General features: G+C 45.6%; 1 non-coding gene across 1 annotated transcript; it reads right to left on the reverse strand.

The window, feature by feature from the left end:
• Positions 1 to 11,317: 11,317 nt before the first annotated feature.
• Trnae-uuc (transfer RNA glutamic acid (anticodon UUC)) lies at positions 11,318 to 11,389 on the reverse strand. Its single transcript has one exon. It is a non-coding gene; the product is annotated as a tRNA-Glu (tRNA).
• Positions 11,390 to 11,536: the final 147 nt, after the last annotated feature.

Consider the following 11,536-nt stretch of genomic DNA (forward strand, 5'->3'; position numbering starts at 1 on the left):
AATAGATTAACTCAATAAGTTTGCCAATCAGCTCTTTTTCATCGGCTTGCCTGAAACAGAAAGAATCTTCCTCTTTGTTTTGAGTGAACACAAATCTGAGGTAAAATAAATGACAAAAGCCAAAGCAGTTAACAGACTGATCTGAAGAACATAAAAGCATGAGGTGTAATGTTCTGGTTGACTCAAGTCTTGTTTGTTGTCACTGGAATGGGTTTTTAAGACAGCACCAATGTGTACATGAGGGGGCTGTTGTGTTCGCGGAGTGGACAATGTGTGTAGTGTACAAAAATATGGTTGCATGCGGATGTTGTGAAAACCTTCATTCACAGTTTTGTGCGTTCATCAACATAAACATGGTGCAGTTTATCACGGAAGATGTAAATCAGAGTTCATAATCTTTCTTTACAACCACAATCTGTTTTATTACATTCCTCTCCCTCTGAAGTCCACAGTTCACACCACTTTTTTATTTAGAAAAGTCATGCTTTTGTTGTGAATTCTGTCCATAATTTATATCACTTGTTAGCACCCTAATCCACGCTGATTGTTTGATAGCAACATTTCTGAGAAATAGTTTTACATTTTCTTCTTTGTTAGGTCTGAAAAAGACATGCCATGAATTTACCTGTCCATTTTGTTTTGTCTGTAAACTCTCTGCTGATGCAAGTTTGACAGATGTCACAATTTCTTATGATACTTTTGAATATTTTTTCACGAAGTAAAATGAAAACAAAACAAGTGACATGTTTTTAAAACAGTTATTGAAACCTGAACTGAAAATAAAATTCAGGAACTTTTGATCAATGCAAGGCTATCAAAAGCAAACCTATGAATGATAATAAACGTGGTGGTGAAAAGAGTCAGTTTACTGCAATACAACTCAAGTTTACATTTGGTGCAATCTGGCCCAGTACAGCACACCTCATACACTGATCCATGTTAATGTCTGTGCATTATGAAACCACACTGACGTAAGTGAAAGATCTGTTGTTTAAACAGAAAAAAAGAATGCAATCTGGTAGCAGCCCCCTCAGGAGCAGGGCTCTGGTCCCTCTCAGCACTGAGACAAACAATGTAAATACTCTCATATAAACCAGGGACCAGCTCATCTTCATAAGATGTGAAAGCATACATGCGCAAATGTACACCTCTGAGATAACATTCTTCCCTTCCCTATATGCCAATTTCAAGTACTCTGTATCAAATGTCATGCAATGTCTCTTTCTTGTTTTTGATTACTACAGTTGTACAATCACCTTCATGACAAATGTATTAACTGCTTGCAATACAGTAATGACCTGTCACAGTAAATTTTAAAAAAATGATGTGTAGCAGTTACCTTTAAAGCAGAAGACAATCTAAAACAATTAGGGAAATATTAAAGAATTGTTAACTGCAAAAAAAAAAAACGAAAAATTGAACACAAAGTATACAATTACACTTTAACTACAGCAATGACTTGGGCAGCAATAGTACGAGTATGTCTGTTGTGTGGTATACTGTTTGGGGTTTTTTTCCCCCGTAACACACCAAATACATATATGGATCACAATTTTTTAACATTCCTATTTTTATCTGTATGCAATACACTTAAATAGGGGATTCAGGCATTTACTTAGCACACATCACACACACCAGTATGGGTGACAGTTGTTTGACTTTTTTTTAGGGGGAGGGGGGTGTGGGGAGTGTGGGGGAGGGGGTTGTTTTGTTTTGTTTTGTTTTGAATAACCTCTGCCCTTTCTGAACCAAATTCAAACCATAGACTTTTCAAGTCTGACACATTGACAGACTGGTTTTTGTGCCTTGCATTCCTTCTACTATTTGGCTATTGGTTTCTTTCGATGTGTTAAAAAAAAAGATATAAATAAATAATTTACATTCAGCATACATACTATTGAAAGACTTCACTGATCATTACATAAGTCACCTGAATATCACTTACCAATCTATTTAACAACTACTAGCTGATAGCTACTACTAGCTACAATAATCAGCTAGTAGTTGTTTACTTACCAATTTATTTATTTTATTTTTATTTTTATTTCTCAAGGCCTGACTAAGCGCGTTGGGTTACGCTGCTGGTCAGGCATCTGCTTGGCAGATGTGGTGTAGCGAATATGGATTTGACCGAACGCAGTGACGCCTCCTTGAGCTACTGATACCGATACTGATACTTACCAATCAGCTTCTGAATTCCATATTGATTTATGTTTCCATTCAGTGCGAACTTGGACTGTTTCATTCAATGCATCAGCAGAATCTGAAATCGCCATTCCAAAATTTCTTTGTAAATCTGATCATGTTCATCATATACACAGTGTATGGCTAATATTGTCATGTTCAACATCAACTTGAATTGTAAATTGGCGATCTACTGGCAAGCATCCTTCTACAAACCAGTTGCAAGTTTACAACAACGAAAAACACCTTGTCAAAAAATCATTAAGTAATTTTCTATAGATATAGGCAATGTATGCTGACAGAACACACACACACACACACACACACACACACACACACACACACACATTTCTTTCCCTTCCCGCCACTCTGTGGCTGATGGAGTGAACGTCCACGTACGTCTTATTATGAACACTGTATATATTCATTTCGTCTTGAAGGTGAAAATTGTGGATATTGCCCCCTGCACACACACCGATACAATAATCAGCTAGTAGTTGTTTAGTTGTTTATTTTTTTCGAGGAAGTGAAATGGGGTTGAGTGGTGCGCGGGGAGGCACGCACTGGTCAGATAGATTGTTGAACTCCTGGGGATAACATGTGCAATATCTAAGCTGTCACCGACCGTACGAGAGAACAGCCTGCTTCCCAACAGACTCGGCCCCCGCAGTAACAACTGTCTTGACCTAAAAACCAATCAGCTAACAGACTCCCCATATCAACAACAACTTTGACATAAAAACCAGTTAATCAGTAAGGTCGTTAAACACAATCAATCGATCCAAATTTCAACAGCGCCTGCATGGTCGGTTATGGCTCACGAATTTTCTTTCGTTTTCGCTTTCTTTTCCAATCACTGACTTCAGTGTCCATGTTGATCGTATCAAATGTGTATGGATATGTGGCGGCGCTTATCTGCCTGTATGCAGAAGCATCATAATTTTTTTTTCTATTTTCGATTACGACGGATAAAAGAAACACAAAATCACCATTGTGAACCGTCCATGGCTGAACCATCATCAAAAGGATTGTTTTCCGACGGGTGGGGGGGGCCGGGTGGGGGAAGGGGGATGAAGAAGGGATCGAAAGTCTCAGTTATGTCCCTTCAGTCCCCTCACCCTTTTTCGAACCAGCTTAATTCGGTCTTCCCGTCATTGTTGAATGTCAGATGGCTCTGATGATTTCATCATGTTATAGTAATCATCGAGAATTGTCATTAAATGTAAGAGAATACGGAAGGCTGGAATTTCCCCCCATTAACATTCACAGTTTTGATATGAACAGTTTAGTGAACAAAGGGGGTCATAAGGAATTTTTCCGGTCCGTACTGTACTGACTTTGACTGACCCTTCTTTTCCCCCCGCCTTTTTAATTTTTATTTTGTTTCATCTTATTCTATTTTATTTGTTTTATTTCATTTTATCTTGTTTTATTTCTTTACCGGCTGCGTACTGGAAAAAAGGTTACTGATAACTTACTCATCTGGTCAACTGCGCCACCGATGAATCGTTCCTCTGTTTGCCTTGACATGACCAATTCTGGCTTTGTTCCACTGTTTCTTTCTCCAGTCTCAGTAGCTTCTTGCAGCGGCTGAAGTTCACTGTAATTATCCATTCCGTACACCACACCGTGCGATATATTCTCCGAACTATCCCGCCGGATACCTGTCTTCCTGGTCAAGTTCCCGAACGCGTTCTGCGTCACGAGTGACTGAGTATGCTCCTCATTTCCTGAGTTGTTTTCAGAATTCATCTACCTCCAGCCCAGTTCAGCTGAGAAAATATTGACTGTTCCATAACATAACTGTTTGTCTTTCTACATTCCTTTTTCTGTGTGAATTTTCTGTCACGTGTGTGTGTGTGTGTGTGTGTGTGTGTGTGTGTGTGTGTGATTAGGCCATTTATATGTTTTTATTCTTCCCATTGTTCAACACAATTTCTTTGTCACTGTATATCATAGTTCGCACATTGTATGATTCTTCATCATACATTATACAAAGAAAAATATTTGTTTCAGTAGTAGATTGTGCACTGTTGTTGTAGTTGTTCGCAGTTTGTCAGTGTTACGTGTAAATTTGGAGCAATTCTGTTGCCGAATGAAAACGTTCTTACTTTGCTGGGCTGTATTACCAGCGAACAATGCGGAGCTAATGTTGGAGAAGTGTGTTTGAAGAGCTGGCTTCGGTTGAATGTTAGCTGTATTAAATTGTCTCTTATTCATTTCCAAGTCGGCTCTTGTGGTGGGAGCTCAAGGTATTGCAGCTTGTCACCAAAATAGTGATTTATAATGTCTGGTATTGATAACTTCATTGTTCTTCCCATACTTTCTGAACCATAGTAATTATCATGTATATAAAGACTACTTTTTCGAGTTGAAACAGTAAACTGACTATATTCGTGATAGCGATCTCGCTAGTTCATTGGCTTTTAGCCTTTAAGATATATATTTGTCAAAGACAGATGAAAAAAAAATGTTGCTGATCAATGGCGAATTCATCCTCCGGAATGCAAGGACCCCTTTGGTCTGAGGGAAGAGATCTGGTCGATCCTCTCTAACCCATGAGATTTCAAGTCATACAATATATCTGCATTGACCTATGGAGAATATCACAAGATCAGTAAACTATTAATCCTTCTCAGGAGAGCGAACAAGTATAAACGGCTGACGAGTTTTTGACGTTGAACGGAGCAGCCCTTTATTGTTGACCAACATTGTTATACGATCATAACAATTATATTTCTATCAGAGTTCACGTCTGAGTTCAAACTTTCTGGGTCTTCATATAAGGGCTAAGTGATTTTCCACTGAGCTTCATGAATTTAATCGTACCAAACCAACCTATCGATAAGCGGCACTCCAAACAAGCTATTTTGTCGAAATTATTATCTGTTGGAGTCTCCCGTCGGACCGACGGATGAGTAGGCAGGCAGGCTTATCTGTCAGTGTGTGTCCTCATATGGGAGAAGAGGCCGATTCTGGATGCGCAGCACTTCCCACAGGTGTTGCAAGGGAAAACGTCTCCAGAAGTTGAGCCCTGCTTCCTTCGCTCACGCTCTCCTTAATGGCCAACGTTCTCTTGTTTTCAAACGTCTTTATGCCACTAGAGCACAGCATCCTCCAGTGAGAGCGGTCAGGTGCATCAGTTTCCCAGGAAGCGATGTCTTTGTCGCAGGCTTTGAGGTTTGTCTTCAAGGTGTCCTTGAAGCGCTTGCAGGGTCTTCCATGTTCGCGGTGGCCTTCCTTCAGCTGGCCATACAAGAGCATCTTCGGGATCCTGCTGTCTGTCATGCGGACAACGTGTCCTGTCCAACGTATCTGGCACTGGATCAGCAGGCTTTCGATGCTGGGTAGGCCGCTCCTCTCTAGGACCTGGAGGTTGGAGATCCTGTCTTGCCACTTTATGCCGAGGATCTTTCGTAGGCATCTCTGGTGAAACTGCTTAAGTTGTTGAATGTGACGGCGATACGTCGTCCATGTTTCACAGCAGTACAAGGTGGTCAGCACAACAGCTCTGCAGGTTTTGGTTTTGGTGCTGAGCCTGATGCCTTTGTTGTTCCACAGCCTGTTGTTGAGTCTGCCAAAGGCGGAGCTGGCCTTGGCGATGCGCAGCGTCACTTCTGCATCAAGGGCTCCGTTGCTGCATAGGGTCGGTGCTGCCCAGGTAGCAAAACCTGTCGACTGACTTGATCTCTGTGTCATCGATCTTGATTGCAGGTGGGGGGCAGGCACTGGCGTTCTGTGAACTAGCTGGTTGATACATGGACTCGGTCTTGCTGAGGCTGATGGTCAGTCCAAAGCGCCCGCAGGAGGTTGAGAACCTATCCATAATGAACTGCATGTCCTCGTGGGTGTGTGCAGCAAGAGCGCAGTCATCAGCGAAGAGGAACTTTCTCAACAGTGCCTCAAACACCATGGACCTGACGTGGAGTCGCTGCAAGTTGAAAAGTTTGCCATCTGTGCGAAACTGAATGTAGATGCCCCGGTCACAGTCTTGGAAGGCGTCAATCAGCATGGCAGAGAGGAGAATGGAGAACAGTGTGGGTGCCAGGACGCAGCCCTATTTCACTCCATTTGCCACAGGGAACGGATCCGACATGTCATTATTTTCCTGTACTCTCGCCTGCATGCCATCGTGGAATGACGCAATCAGCTGGATTAGGCTGTCTGGGCAGCCGAACTTTAGGAGGATCTTCCACAGACCACGGCGGTTCACCGTGTCGAAGGCCTTAGTCAGGTCTACAAAGACCACGTGGAGCTCCTTGTTTTGCTCACGGCACTTCTCTTGCATCTGGCGTACAGCAAACACCATGTCACATGTTCCCCTGCCTGAGCGGAAGCCGCACTGTGCTTCAGGGATGACTGTGTTGGAGACATGGTCGACCAGTCTGTTCAGTATGATGCGGGCGAAGATCTTGCCGGCGATGCAGAGGAGAGAAATTCCACGGTGGTTATCGCAGGATGTTTTGTCTCCCTTCCGATTGTAAATGTGGACAATTGAAGCATCCTTGAAATCCTGGGGGACCTCCCCTCTCTCCCAGATAGACTGGAACAGGGAGGTCAGCTTGTCTGTCAGCACCTCGCCTCCATACTTGTAGATGTCAGCCTGGATTCCATCCGCTCCCGGTGCTTTTCCTGACGATGTCAGCTTCAGGGCCTTCTGGGTCTCGGCCTTGGTGGGAGGGGCAGCTAGCGAGTCATTGACTGGTAGCTGTGGGATGGCTGCAATTACCTCGTCAGATACGGACGAGTCCCTGTTGAGGAGAGTGTTGAACTCTGCCCAGCGGGCAAGGATGTCTTTCTTGTCTGTCAGGAGGGTGGTCTGGTCCAAGGCTCGGACAGGGGTTGATCCTGTGACTCTCGGCCCATATACAGCTCGGAGACCATCATGGAAGGTCTTCATGTCGTGAGCATCAGCAGCGGGTTGAAGCTCTTTGGACTTTCTCTCCCACCAGGTGTTCTTCATCTTACGCAGCCTCTTCTGTACAAGTTGCTTGGTTTGCAAGAACTAGTTCTCCTTCCTCTGACAGTCTTTATCGGAAATGTGGTCCTGATGCCGTATATGCAGTGTGTTCAGGAACTTGGAGATTCCAGAGTCATTCTCGTCAAACCAGTCTTTGTGGCTCTTCTGTACAAAGCCGAGTGTGTCAGCTGCTGCTGTGTAGACAGCATCTCTAAAGTTGCTCCATACCTCTTCTACATTAGTCGATGCAGGAACTTCCTGGAGAGCTGCTTGGATTTGCTGCTGCAGCACGTCCTTGGTGATAGGGAGGCGGTGTATGTTCAGCTTCCTAGGGGGTTTCTGCATGGCTGGTTGGAGCTTGCGTGCAAGTCTGATGTTCATCTTGCTGCGTATCAGGCGATGGTCCGACCAACAGACTGCTCCTCTCATGCAGTGTGTAATGGAAACATCACCTCTGTCCCTCTGCCGGACAATCATATAGTCCAGCATGTGCCATTGCTTGGAGCGGGGATGCATCCATTCTTGTACTTGTCCGCTTGTTGATAGAGGGTGTTGGTGATGGTCAGTCCATGCTGCGTGCAGAGCGAGAGCAAAGGCAGTTCGTTGGAATTGCGCTTGCCATTGCCATGCTGTCCTAGGACTTTTGGCCACGAGGAGAAGTCCACGCCGACGCGGGCATTGAAATCCCCAAGGATGATCAGCCTGTCCTTTCTGTCTACCGCTGAAATGGTGCGGCTGAGCTCCTCATAGAAAGCTTCTTTGATGTCATCAGGGTTGGTCATTGTCGGGGCATAGCAGCTGATGACTGTGGCGAAGCGATCCTTGGACAGCTTCAGACGCAGGGTCATCAGCCTATCGTTTATCCCACGATGGAAGGCTGTGAAGCTGTCGTGCAAGTTTGGTTCGTATGGCAAAGCCCACGCCTGAGGTTCTTGGGGTGCCATCTGGCTTCCCAATGCAGTAGAAGGTGTAGCCCCCTCCAACTTCCTCCAGCTGGGTTTCACCGGCAAACCTGGTTTAGCTCAGGGCTGCTATGTCCACCTGGCAGTGATCAAGCATTCTAGCAATGAGCGCTGTGCGCATTTCTGGTCTGTCGTCTCTGTCTAAAAGGGTGCGAACATTGCAGGCACCCAGAGTCAGGGCATGACTCCTGGTTCTTTTCTTCTGTTGTTTTCGACCGCTAGTGTTGGATGTCCAAGCAGGTGCGGTTTCCTACTAGGTACTAGGCGAGGCAGGCTTTGTTTAGGGATCCTTTTATCTCCCCTTCCCCATGTGGGGAGAGCAGTGCTGTCCCTAAAAAGGGCTGCTCTGACACTGTGGGAGGATACGGGCGCCGCATCTTCCCCAGTCTACGGCGGACGACTATCACCCCACAGCCGCCTGCGTGACTAGGAACTGTCAGCAGCATCCTCTGCCTGTCCCCGTTACCACTTCTCCATCGCCGCAGGGCTTGGGAAAGCTGGGTATTGAAAGGCTAGCTCGTCGTTCCGACATCAGCCTGGTTGCCTGACCAGCACAGGTGACTTTTTTTTTTTTTTAGTGAGGGGGAGTTGTGCAGTCCCTTCCCCACTCTCTCACGTATCGACGCTCACAGTCCCACAGGTGCAGACACTGCCACGTGTAGGACGGCCTCGGCAGGTGCAGGTTTTTTTTCTTCGGAGCTCCGTCTCCTAGGACTTTCAGCCAAGGATAAGAGCTCCCCCTGCCCATCCTCTTCCGCCTTCTCAGCCGTTGGGAAAGGTTTCCTCCTCCGCCTGGTCCGTCGTTGGGAGACATCACATGCGGCAGGTAGTACTGGGTTACATGGTACCAGTAGCAAGGGCTATGCCCCTGACGAAATTATGATCACCGTGAATGTAACATACGTGATCTCACTCCAAAATAAAGTATAATTATCTGGATCATTTTAACAATCCTGCCATCAGTTGTAACAAACACTTCACATAGAGTTTGGTAATCTTATAGTTGAGGGTTGTTTTCTTTCGTTACCGTGTGCGTGCCAGCCATTATGTCAGTTGTGTCAGTGCGTGGCCACTGTGTGTGCACTTAAGCAGCGTTGGTGAACTGAAGGCCATTGTGAGAAGGTCATGGCTGGTCAGTTATTGTATGTCAGTGGTGTGTGTGTGTGTGTGTGTGTGTGTGTGTGTGTGTGTGTGTGTGCGTGTGTGTGTGCGTGTGTGTGTGTGTGTGTGTGTGTGTGTGTGTGTGTGTGTGTGTGCCGTGTATACCGTCGTGTTCAAGTTCGTGTTCAGTCGTGTGTGTGTGTGTGTGTGCGTGTGCGTGTGTGTGTTTGTGGTTCCTGGGTCAAATAAATGCGACAGAAATCTCCTACACAGCCAATCAGTTGCAGTGGTCCACATGGACTGTACATGCCCACTGTTTTAGAGACAGAGTTCCGCAGTCAGTCGGACATAGTCAATGTTAAACCCATGCAAGAATTGAACTTGAAAGTGCACGAGAAGGTATAATTTGTTACGAAAGAAACACCGTGTTTGACTGATCAGCAGATGGCAAAACGTGCAAAGGAAAAGAAGGATAATGCGGTTAAACACTATCGGACGCCGGTGTGCTGGCGTGTTCAAGTTGGAGTGATCACTGACTCGATCGGTCGATCCCCAGCTACTCCTGTCGACAACGACCATGATCTTGATCGTGGCATCTTCCCATCAGTATCACTGGCGTTCAGTGCATGGAGATAACATCAGTTAAACCTAGGTGTTTCAAGGTTAAAGCAGTAGATCTCGAACTGATCGTCAACTGAACGGTAATCATCGTGGTGCCCTTGCCGGGGCAGTCCGCGTGAACTGGCCATGATGACCCAGCCGGCGGCCTATTAGCGGGTATAAAATCATGGAGCATTGCCAAAGAACAGGGCTATACCCCACTTCTGTGTTGGTCTAGGGATGTAATCTCGCTTCAGTCCGTGATTGCGACTCAGTGAGGTCACGGCCGGTAGCATGGCTTCAAGTGATATTGTTTAGTTGCGGTTGTCAAGATGCTAGTATGTGCCGGCATGAGTCATCCCTCATGAGCCTTCAAGGGCAGCCAGTTCTTGTTCATTGTCCATCCGGACATTCAGCCCACTGCCGTCGGTCCCGCAGAGCCACGAGATCTGTAAGTCAGTTGTCAGCTGGCTACGACCCACTGTTTCAACTTTGCCCATGCAGTTCACAAACGGGGCACTTATTTGAGACATTCCCAAGTGGTTAACTGCGAACTAGGGCGGCGATCCTGGTCAACCCAGCAGTGTTGACGTGCCGCTGCATGGGTGGCGGGAACCGAAGATCGCCTCCAGGCCCACCCCGAGTTGTACGCGTACCGTGCACACACACACACACACACACACACACACACACACACACACACACACACACACACACACACACACACACACACACACACACACACACACACACACTGTCGGACTTTCTTCAATCACCGATATGTGTGACGAGACATTAAACAAACAAAAAAACAAAAAACACTGTCGGACACACACACCCAGACACACACACACTCAGGACACACACACACACACACACACACACACACACACACACACACACACACGGCCGACCGTACACTGAAGCTGGATTCGCGACTTCAATAACCGGTGAAACAGGCCGAACTCGACCCGGCCTGAGTGGCTGGCCGTTAAAACTCACCGGGGTATACTGACCTATAACCCACAGGGCTTGAACTAGCGCCTTGGCTGTCATACCCCTCCTGGTTGGAATTATACCCCCCGCTATGTCAGTTATATACGCTTCGCTCACCCAACTGGTCTGTATCATTTTTATGTCAATAATAATAATAATATCAATAGTAATAATAATAATAATACCAACACTTGAACAACAACAACACTGACAGAAATAATGTGTATGGCGCCTTTCAACGCTCAAGGAGCTTTACAATGACATCCATAATTATGCTTGTCAGACTGTGTGGCCATGGACGTCACGTCGAATAATTTGGGTCGCTGGTGACCGTGTTTGTGGTTATGTTCAGTCCGGCTCTTGTGTGGCATCAAATAAAGGAATTAACGGCCGTGAGCACACGTGCTCACGAAATGCTTAATCATTACAGACATAGTGGATTGTAGGAGTTGCATATTTGTGCTTTATCGATCGCGTTACTTCAATAATACAGTGGAGAGAGAAAAAAAAAAAGTTCCCATGCCGGGAATCGAACCCGGGCCGCCTGGGTGAAAGCCAGGAATCCTAACCACTAGACCACATGGGAAGTTGCTGTTATGCGTTTGTCAACATTATATATGACTAAGTAAATGGCTCTTGCTTGAGTTTTCGTATTTTTCATTGTGGTGTTCTCTTTTATCTGTAGAACAGTTGATCACTCGTGTTATTTGTATTTTAGGTCAAACAATAAATC

Source organism: Babylonia areolata, chromosome 2, assembly GCF_041734735.1.
Source record: "Babylonia areolata isolate BAREFJ2019XMU chromosome 2, ASM4173473v1, whole genome shotgun sequence".
Taxonomy (NCBI): Eukaryota; Metazoa; Mollusca; class Gastropoda; order Neogastropoda; family Buccinidae; genus Babylonia; species Babylonia areolata.